Source organism: Puntigrus tetrazona, chromosome 3 (genome assembly GCF_018831695.1).
Source record: "Puntigrus tetrazona isolate hp1 chromosome 3, ASM1883169v1, whole genome shotgun sequence".
Lineage (NCBI taxonomy): Eukaryota > Metazoa > Chordata > Actinopteri > Cypriniformes > Cyprinidae > Puntigrus > Puntigrus tetrazona.
Window position 1 is genome coordinate 3,462,481 of NC_056701.1, and position 11,209 is coordinate 3,473,689.

At 37.1% G+C, this 11,209-nt stretch overlaps 1 protein-coding gene across 6 annotated transcripts in view; it reads right to left on the reverse strand.

Annotated features, from left to right (window-relative positions):
* Positions 1-10,963: 10,963 nt before the first annotated feature.
* The window catches only part of LOC122341810 (phosphatidylcholine transfer protein), a 10,006-nt gene continuing 9,760 nt past the window's right edge, over positions 10,964-11,209 (reverse strand). For all 6 annotated transcript variants that reach the window (XR_006250494.1, XM_043235448.1, XM_043235449.1 and 3 more), the window contains one exon: positions 10,964-11,209. This exon is cut by the window's right edge. The gene's annotated coding sequence lies outside the window, so the exon portion shown is untranslated.

Genomic DNA, 11,209 nt, shown 5'->3' on the forward strand with positions numbered 1-11,209 from the left:
AGTGAAAGCTGAAGGGATTCCCAAAGTGCTTGGACCAGTTCGGTAAATGGATAAAGTGACTGAGAGCTCCATGTCTCCATGGCAGAGCTTCAAAACCTTCAGTAATTTGTTTTAATTACTGTCAATGGGCCGGTCTTCTGTCAAAACTGGATAAAGAGAGGCAAACACAGGAAGGACGATTCAGAGCTTCTTTATTTAAACAAACTAAAGAGGAATGCAGAGCTGTAAATAGTACCGAAGATCAATTAACTGAGCAATATAGAGTCTCTTATCTTTTAGGCAGATGCAGCAGTCAGGAGTCAGACACAGGGATCCAGAAAGGTGAACAGAGCTAGAGTTAGGTGTACAACCTTTAGACCAGGTGAGTGTGAATGGGTGAAGGCGGTGAATGAGTGTGAATGGGTAAATCTCTGACAATATGTTAAATACATTAAAATGTTTTAATGAAAAAAAAATACATGTGTGTATATATATGTATATATATATATACACACACACTTTTTTATTTTATACTTACATGATATACAAATTTTATTTATTTTGTATTTATCACAAAAAATAAATAACAAGATGCAAATTCATACTGATATTTAACAATTTTACTATATTTTTGACCAAATTAAAGCAGCCTTAGTAAGCAGTAGGAACTTCTTTTTTCAAAAACAAACTTTTGAACAGTGGCATGTATATTTACTTTAAATATATATTTACATTGTTTTGTAGATGTAAGAATACATCTGGTTTAATGAATGAGTTGAAAGAACCAACATTTTGTAGTCTTTTTTTCTGCCTAAGCTTAAACTATAACTTGTGTTCTACCGACTTAAATTGAAAAAGGTCAGATAATTTCTTCTTTAACAATGGTGTTTACTTTTTAACAGTGCACTGTTCTCACACTGCGTCTGTGCGATATACTTGGCAGTGCTGCTTAATGACCGCAATTAAACAAATTACAACATACACTGTTGCCAGAAAACCCACGACTCAACTGTCTTGAGAAGGAAGTTATTATTCGCTGTTCTCCAGCAAGCAGTGCTCTGAAAGGGTTAATGACCCTGAGTCATCTAAATCTTAAAATAAGCATTAATATTGAAATATTATTCACATTACAAAATACATTTTACCTTCAAAAAGCTGATATTTATTAACCAATACCACATATTTATTAATTATATTAAAACTAACATTAAACATTAAACTAACATAATTTTCAATTATAAAAAACATTATTTCAAACTAATGATTAAACGTCATGTTTTTTAATTTTTAATACACAAATAATAAGATTAACTTTTTAAAATAAAATTATGAAGTTGCAATGTTTAGAGTGGAGCTCTGTACTAATAACACAAATGCTCATTATTTTAGTATATTGTGTATTGTAATATGGGTGGAATGCTTTTTTCCACCAATCAGCATCCAGGAACCATCCCGGCGACATTTATCAGTGACTAAAATCAAGCAATTAACCCAGTAGTACTTCAGCTAAATGATCAATCACTGAATAACATTTACTTCAATCCTCTCCATTATTCAGCGCGGACAGAAGTCTTCAGATGTTTGTTTGCTCATTTAATTAGCACGCTTTGGTCCTTAATTGGTCGTCTATGCGTCTCAGTTGAGCTACAAAACGATTATTGTGAAAAGCTCCTTGCAGACGTGGTTTGTTTGCCTTTGAAAGCCGTGTGTAAATGATCTGAGAGGAGTTTATAAGTCATCTGAAGCAGGAACCCAGATCGGCTGATCTTGTCTAAGACGCTTGATAAATAAAGGCGGCAGGACGGGGCTTAACCTGCTCCTTTGGGTTTATGGGTGTATTGGTGAAGCGGTTGGAGGCCGGTCACGGTGTGTCAGGGTCCGGCGCGGGGCTTTACTAGCTGCCGGACAGTTTATTGAATTCCAGTTGAGTTCACAGACAGCTTTACTGTCGGCTCCAACCGCAGTCACTCAATAACAAACAGCCACGCAGAGCTGTTTACAGTGAGAGTCGTTACTGCCCACCCTCGCTCTCCGGCAACATCGAAGAAAGAGTTCACCCGGGAAATTAAAGTTCTGTCATCATTGACTCCTACTCCAAACTTCATGAGTTCATTTCTTCTGCCGAACGCAAAAGAAGATATTTTAAACGACGTTGGCGACCAGTTGACTTTTTCATAACTTGGAAGTCAATGGCTGCCGTTAACTGCTTGTTGATGAAACCAGAAAAATATTTCGAATTATCACTTCGATTTAACTATGGAAGCCCATTTCCACCACAGAATAAAACAATTAAAACTTTACTTTTAACTACGAATAAAAAGAATCGGAACTGCAAGGCTTAAACTCAGAAGTCTCAATTAATATCTCAATTCTAATTTGTACTCAAAAGATTACATCTTGAGTATAAATGTCAAATTGGTGAGTTTAAATCTCGCAATTCTATTTTTATTTCCCAAAAACTGTAAAAACCTTTGCCAGTACTACAAAGCACCAAATACCAATAGCTAGGCGCAAGTTTCTTCGATCATGCGATTAATCGCACTTATGACTTAGGTTTCTTTTTATGTCATTATTCAAAAAACATCCTAATTATGATTTTTTTTTCAGCTGTAACAGCTGTTTACTTTTAATTTTTGCTGTTGCAATACTGTTCAAAATGGATGACCATTTGTATGCATTTTTCCCCTATATATATATATATATATATATATATATATATATATATATACATACATACATACACACATCCTTCTCTTTTATCAAGTTACCAGGATGATTTCAAGTATTTTTGATCATATTATGTCTATTATGTCACGTTAACAAGTATAGTATTTCAACTTTTATTCCACTGCCCAGTGTACTTACATGAACCATACATCACTTTAACCATAATTTTAAAAGAGGGATGAGTCAAAACTATTGAACACAGCCCTATATTTCTCAAGGAAAGCATACAGTACATGCACATAATCAAAACACTGTCTGTCTGTACATGAGCCAAATAAACAAGCACAGCCAACCGCTATGACATGACACGACTCTGGGTGGGATTCAATACATCAGTACCAACAGACACGCATTTAATGGAAAGTTCATCCAAAAATGAACACTCGTCCTAAACCCCGTATAAGTGTTCTTTATTCACCGACGTCTTTAACGTAGCTTCTACAAAATCCCAAACTGGATGAAATCCTAATCTAAAAATTAGACAAATTCTTTTTGGAGCAATAAATCCACTGGCGTAGAATGAAAATCAACAAGAACCGGTTTAATAAAAGCATTTTATCATCGGTGTGAATAAATAATTACTTATTTCAGAATCGTTTACCGTGTGCGTTGGATTGCATTTTCCCTAAATTTTTATTCTCAGATTATGTCTACAGATCTTTATACTACACATATTAGAATCTACTATGAAATTTGTTCATATGGAGAAATTTCATTCAAAGAAATTTGAAATTTTCAGGGAAGCTGCTGTTTTTTTTAATCTTCAAGAAGATATTGATGTATAATTTAATTTTTAAGTGAATTATAAGACCTTTTGTGGTGTAATTATTACACAGATTTTATATATATATATATATATATATATATATATATATATATATATATATATATATATATATATAAACATACATATTTTTTGGTTTAGTTTTTATTAGATTTTTTAAAATATATTTTTCTAATATTTTTGCAATAAACAAATATATTAATTAGCAGCTAACTAGCTTTTTGTAAAAAGAGGTAATTTAATTTCTGTTTTCATAAACATAGGGTAACATAATAAACTTTGCTTGTTATATTCTTATCTTCCATATATATATATATATATATATATATATATATATATATATATATATATATATATATATATTTTGGCTCCATAGACTTTCCATAGACACTCGTGATTTAAAGAACACCATTTATGATTTCTAAATAAAAAAATACTGTCCATACTGGCGAAAGGCCGTTTTTCTAGTATACGCATTAGAAAAATATTGCTGCTCAAAGGTTATTCTTTCTCAAACGTCAGTTTATGTTTCGCCTTCAAACAGACCCCCGCCCTTTAAATGCACACTTCTGAAACTCAAGGAGACGCACGTGAGCGTCTTTTTCTCGGGAGACACACCTGAGACGCTCCAGACTCCTCCGATTAATCTCACTGTGTTCTCGGAGGTTTTCCCGTGCCCTGCAGTGTGGCGTTACAGTAGCAGACGGCTGCGGTCGGGCTCTAAGTAAAGCCAGTCATCTGCTGTTTTCTCCGGCCGCAGGAGTAATGATATAATGGAGGTATCGGGTCCCTGCGGGCTTTAGAGGACAGAGACGTTGGGCTGTAATCACTGGAAATAGCTGCAATCAGACGGCGTGCCAGCTCTTATATTCTCTGCCTTATGCATCTACAGAGGAGACACGGGAAAAAGTGACTCTAGTGGCACATCTCAAATGACAGATGCAAAATAAAGAGAGAAAACACAGATGCCGAGAGAGACTCGGGCGCCCCCTTCTGGAGGATTTTCAATTCATTCCAAAAAATAAATAATAAAAAAAGAGGCCAAAATTTAAGATTTAAGCATTTGGATTAAAAGTTGAAACATTAATATTAGTGCATATTAGTCAGGCATGCATTAATGATTCTTTTTTATTTCTGTACTCATAAAAATTATTGTACAGTTTTTTTATTGTTATTCTTAACCTTCGTTTGATTTTATTTAAATAATCGCATTTATTCAGAATACAAATGTGTTCAGCTTTAGGGACGGGTCAATCATTCCTGATGTACCTAAAGGTTTCTTGTTGAAAGACTAAAATAATAATATTATTAATACATTTCTGTTTTCTTATGTAGCTTCTCTCATAAATCCCAGCACACATCCAAATACTTTGCTTTTCATTTTCGATTAGACAATATGTATGTGATTGAAACTAGATTTATTGATAATAATCATAAACCTGGTCACTGTGTATTGCTATATTAGAAATCTGACACGTTTAATTTTATTTACGGCTGACAAATATGCGGCGCATTACATTTATTTGTTTGTTTACTGTAAAACTGTGCGATCCAAATGGATGGAATGGAAATTAAAATATATTCTTAAATGTATATATATATATATATATATATATATATATATATATATATATATATATATATACACAGCTAATCATGTGCTAGTCCTAAATTGAGACGACCAGCTTAAACCAAATCTAAGCATGAAGGCCAAACCACCAAGAAACCACTCAGAGCAGCCTAGCAACCACTTAACAACCACCTAGAACAGCCTAGCAACCACTTAACAACCACCTAATAACTGCTTACTCTGAACAGCCTAGCAACCACTTAACAACCTCCTAGAACAGCCTAGCAACCACTTAACAACTGCCTAGAACAGCCTAGCAACCACTTAACAACCTAGAACAGCCTAACAACCACTTAACAACCGCCTAGAACAGCCTAGCAACCACTTAACAACCACCTAGAACAGCCTAGCAACAACTTAACAAGAAAACAGAACCACCTAGCATTGCCTGACAACCACACAGAACACCCTAGTAACAGCAACACCCAAAACAGAACCTCTTAGACAGGGTTGAATTGACGATATCGTTATCTTTATTAATCGACATCAAATTTTAAATTCCCGGTTCTTTCACGTCGTCTGGTGTTGATGCCTGAGCAAAACATTATTTGTTGCTCGCGAGCTCCCGTCAATAATCGCATTAGGCTTCGTTATTTCATACTTGATGCGATATGAAACAAACTCTGACTTTTCACATATGTCAATTGTGTGGTAAAATGCAAACAGATGTGTTTTGGCGCTATTTAAAGCGTGCGCGACGGGGCGTTGTAGCGTTACAGTGGCACGAGAAACATTGATCGGTCTCTCCTTAGGTTAAAACAGAAAATAAACATGAATGAATATCAGATGAGGATGAAAGAAATTGTACAACTTACTGAAAATAGCTACGTCGAGCCTTAATCAGACACCGGAAACGTGGGGAAAACAGCGTATGAGCAATGTCACGTGACCCTACGTTGACCTCTTCAAAGCATTTCATGCCCACGGCTCTTTAGTCAACTATAAAACACCTAAAGAGGAATGTTTTTTTATTTATTTACAGTTTGTTATAAAAACTGACTATTTTACATTGCAAATTCATTATAATTTAATGAACCTGTTTATGTTTTAGTTTTTTGGACAGTTGTTAAAATGTTTTAAATATATAAATATAAGTTATATAAGTAATAAATATATGCAATATATAATCAATATTTTTTTATTTGAGTGTTAATTATTATCTATTAATAAAAAATCGATTTTAAAAATCACTGCACAATTTTAAACATCCTAGCAACTGTTTGACAACCATCCAGAAGACCTAACAACCACTTAACAGCACACCCTAGCAACTAACAATAACCCTGAACACCCTAGCAACCACTTAACTCCAAGAATATCCCAGGAACTGTTCAGCAACCATCCTGAACACCCTAGCAACCACTTAACTCCAAGAATATCCCAGCAACTGTTTAACAACCATCCAGAAGACCTAACAACCACTTAACAGCACACCCTAGCAACTAACAATAACCCTGAACATCCTAGCAACCACTTAACTCCAAGAATATCCCAGCAACTGTTTAACAAACCTTTCTGAACACCCCAGCAACCACTTAACTGCACAGAACATCCTAGCAACTGTTTGACAACCATCCAGAAGACCTAACAACCACTTAACAGCACACCCTAGCAACTAACAATTACCCTGAACACCCTAGCAACCACTTAACTCCAAAAATATCCCAGCAACTGTTTAACAACCATCCTGAACACCCTAGCAACCACTTAACTCCAAGAATATCCCAGCAACTGTTTAACAAACCTTTCTGAACACCCCAGCAACCACTTAACTGCACAGAACATCCTAGCAACTGTTTGACAACCATCCAGAAGACCTAACAACCACTTAACAGCACACCCTAGCAACTAACAATTACCCTGAACACCCTAGCAACCACTTAACTCCAAAAATATCCCAGCAACTGTTTAACAAACCTTTCTGAACACCCCAGCAACCACTTAACTGCACAGAACATCCTAGCAACTGTTTGACAACCATCCAAAAGACCTAACAACCACTTAACAGCACACCCTAGCAACTAACAATTACCCTGAACACCCTAGCAACCACTTAACTCCAAAAATATCCCAGCAACTGTTTAACAACCATCCTGAACACCCTAGCAACCACTTAACTCCAAGAATATCCCAGCAACTGTTTAACAACCATTCTGAACTCCCCAGCAACCACTTAACTCCAAGAATATCCCAGCAACTGTTTAACAACCATCCAGAAGACCTAACAACCACTTAACAGCACACCCTAGCAACTAACAATAACCCTGAACATCCTAGCAACCACTTAACTCCAAGAATATCCCAGCAACTGTTTAACAAACCTTTCTGAACACCCCAGCAACCACTTAACTGCACAGAACATCCTAGCAACTGTTTGACAACCATCCAGAAGACCTAACAACCACTTAACAGCACACCCTAGCAACTAACAATTACCCTGAACACCCTAGCAACCACTTAACTCCAAAAATATCCCAGCAACTGTTTAACAACCATCCTGAACACCCTAGCAACCACTTAACTCCAAGAATATCCCAGCAACTGTTTAACAAACCTTTCTGAACACCCCAGCAACCACTTAACTGCACAGAACATCCTAGCAACTGTTTGACAACCATCCAGAAGACCTAACAACCACTTAACAGCACACCCTAGCAACTAACAATAACCCTGAACACCCTAGCAACCACTTAACTCCAAGAATATCCCAGCAACTGTTTAACAAACATCCTGAACACCCTAGCAACCACTTAACTGCACAGAACATCCTAGCAACTGTTTAAAAAACATTCTGAACAAAACCTATGACACATTTCTAACCGGTTAGCTAAAGTTATAGGTAGTTAGGCAGAATAATTTGGAAAATGTATTGTAAAGCCTTAGCAACCATTTAAAAAGATCAGGGCAACAGGGCAGTTCTACAAATACTTTAACAATATAAAACTTTTTTATAATCCAAAATAATAATAATAATAATAATAGCAATAACTCCAGTATACTTTCTTACACAGCTTCTGTACAAATCCAAAGGAGTTACCTGCAGAAACACTTTGTTTGGGCTCCAATAAACTGGCAGCAGATCCTGGACTCTCCTCGACGCCAGAGCGGTTAAGATTTCAACAATGCAAAGCATATGCTTATGAAAATAATTACCTAACCTTGAGTTCAGGGGCTTCTTGGCTGCAGATAGAGGGGCCAGACGCAGCGCCAGGTAACGTCTGCAATTATAACCTCCATCAAAACTCATGCATGCGCATGACGCTGTAGAAAAAAACCATAAAAGCCTATTCAGCATCAGGATGCCGGTTCCCAGAGGCCCCTCTATCTCTAATTGTAATCTATTAAGAATCACAAAAGCTGCAGACGGGAAGGTTTCTGAGAGGAGCGTCTGTTCAGACAGACGGGCACCTGGGAAATCGGAGGAGGTTTTCAGACAGACCCGGGAGAAGTGTATCGCTTTCTGAAGCTAATTAGTCCTGTATATGACCAATCAGAAGAAATACAACAGCTGGCCAAGAAATATATTTGCCTTGCACTGGTGAAGGACAGCCGATGGAAAGAAGCAGTGCAGTACCTGATGTTATTCAAGAGCGGCGTTTCAGGGATCAGATGTGGGACGAATATAGACCATCTCAAACATCTTAGCTTCAGCTTCATTGTTTCCTCCAGCTCAAATGGACACACAAGCATTAAGAGCTCAGCCAAGAAAAACATTCACGAGAGCCTGACAAGCTTCCTTTTAACCCCAGTATACAATGAAAAAGGTTTTTTTTGTATATTTTTAGGACAATTTTAATATTAACACTATAGACTATTGCTAAACTATTTTAACTGGTTGCCAGGGCATTGCTGGGCAGTTTTTAAGATATTCTGGGTGGTTGCTAATGTGGTTTCTAATGTGTTTATACTGGTTGCAAGGCATTGCTATTGCATTTGCTAAATAATACTGGGTGATTTGATTGGTTGCTAGGCATTGCTGTGCAGTTGCTAAGGTATTTCAGGTGTTTGTGTGGTTGTGAGGGCATTGCTATGCCATTACTAGGGCACTGCTATGCAATTGCTAAGGACGTCCAGGTGTTTGTGTGGTTGCTAGGGCATTGCTATGCAGTTGCTAAAGTGTTCCAAGTATTTATGTGGTTGCTAGAGCATTGCTATGCAGTTGCTAAGGAATTCCAGGTGTTTGTGTAGTTGCTAGAGCAATGCTATGCAGTTGCAAAGGTATGCCATGAGTTTGTGTGGTTGCTAGGGCATTGCTATGCAGTTGCTAAGGTATTCCAGGTGTTTTGGCTGGTTGCTAGAGCCTTTATATTGTTTTGGCTGACTGGTAGGCATTGCTTTGCAGTTGCAAAGTTATTTCATGAGTTTGTATGGTTGTTAGGGCACTACTATGCAGTTGTTAAGGAATTCCAGGTGTTTGTGTGGTTGCTAGGGAATTGCTATGCAGTTGCTAAAGTATTCCAGGTGTTTTGGTTGGTTGCTTGAGCCTTTATATTGTTTTGGCTGGCTGGTATGCATTGCTTTGCAGTTGCTAAGGTATTCCATGAGTTTGTGTGGTTTCTATGGCACTGCTATGCAGTTGCTAAGGTATTCCAGGTGTTTTGACTGGTTGCTAGAGCATTTTAAGTTGTTTTGGCTGGCTGGTAGGCATTGCTTTGCAGTTGGAAAGTTATTTCATGAGTTTGTGTGGTTGCTAGGGCATTGCTATGCAGTTGCTAAAGTATTTCGGGTGTTTTGTGGTTGCTAGGGCACTGCTATGCAGTTGCTAAGGTATTCCAGGTGTTTTGACTGGTTGCTAGAGCCTTTATATTGTTTTGGCTGGCTGGTATGCATTGCTTTGCAGTTGCTAAGGTATTTCATGAGTTTGTGTGGTTGTTAGGGCACTACTATGCAGTTGTTAAGGAATTCCAGGTGTTTGTGTGGTTGCTAGGGCATTGCTATGCAGTTGCTAAAGTATTCCAGGTGTTTTGACTGGTTGCTAGAGCCTTTATATTGTTTTGGCTGGCTGGTAGGCATTGCTTTGCAGTTGCAAAGTTATTCCATGAGTTTGTATGGTTGCTAGGACATTGCTATGCAGTTGCTAAGGTGTCACAGGTGTTTTGGAGTATTTTAGGTGTTTGCTAAGGCACTTAGCACAAGTAGCCCACCTTGTTGGCAGTGGCCGTTTACACTAACCCCTGCCCACCAACGTGTGATCGGGATAGTCATCACAAAAAGACAACCGCCTGATATTAGTTTCAGTGGCACAAATGGTAAATGTATGGGGATTGTATTTTGACGTCATGAACGTAGGTCCGAATACGCCTTCTGACATTTTTTTTTCCCCTCCATTTTTACATTTTAAACCACAAACCATAAAAGCATTTATGTTCAATCATAATGAAGGATGACTTTCATCAAAAAGTTGGAAATGCAGTGTTGGGTAGGTTTAGGGAGACGTTTATCGTCCCAATAATGGCATCTATCTAATAATTTGAATTAAAATGAACATTTACACTCAATAAGCTGCATTCTGTTTTATAATGTACTTCATTACTTGCCACTTGCAATAAGTAGTATACCAGAAAATGCTATTTGCGCTTAAATAACGCTGCTACTTTCAATTAGTGTAAATGGCATCTATACCAAAAAAATATGCTGCCAGTAAATAATCTTACATTGCAGGCTGTTATTACATTATTGACCAGCAGGTAGAGCCACAACTACTGCATTCAGTTTAGGCAACAAAAAAAAAAAAAGCTGTATGCATACTTTTTCATCTTTAGCGCTCAAAGCCATGAGACCATGTTGCTATGAAAGGCATTTTAACACAGTTTAAGAAAAACAACTTTGCTCTTCAACAGCAATTAAAGGCAGAACACCAGTTTATTGCAATCAAATATTTGCAATAATAAAGTGCTTTAGGAAGAATGTACAGATTTGATTTTTATTTTTTCATTTTCAGCACAGCGAGTTTAAGAGGTAGAGATGTCAAAATAATAAGTAAAAAATCTGAAAACCAGGGGAAGACAGTGCACCAAAAGATACAACGAAACTACGGCGTGTTAAAATGGAGTCAGAGGCTTCATTTCCTATCGATTTCTAAAAACAAA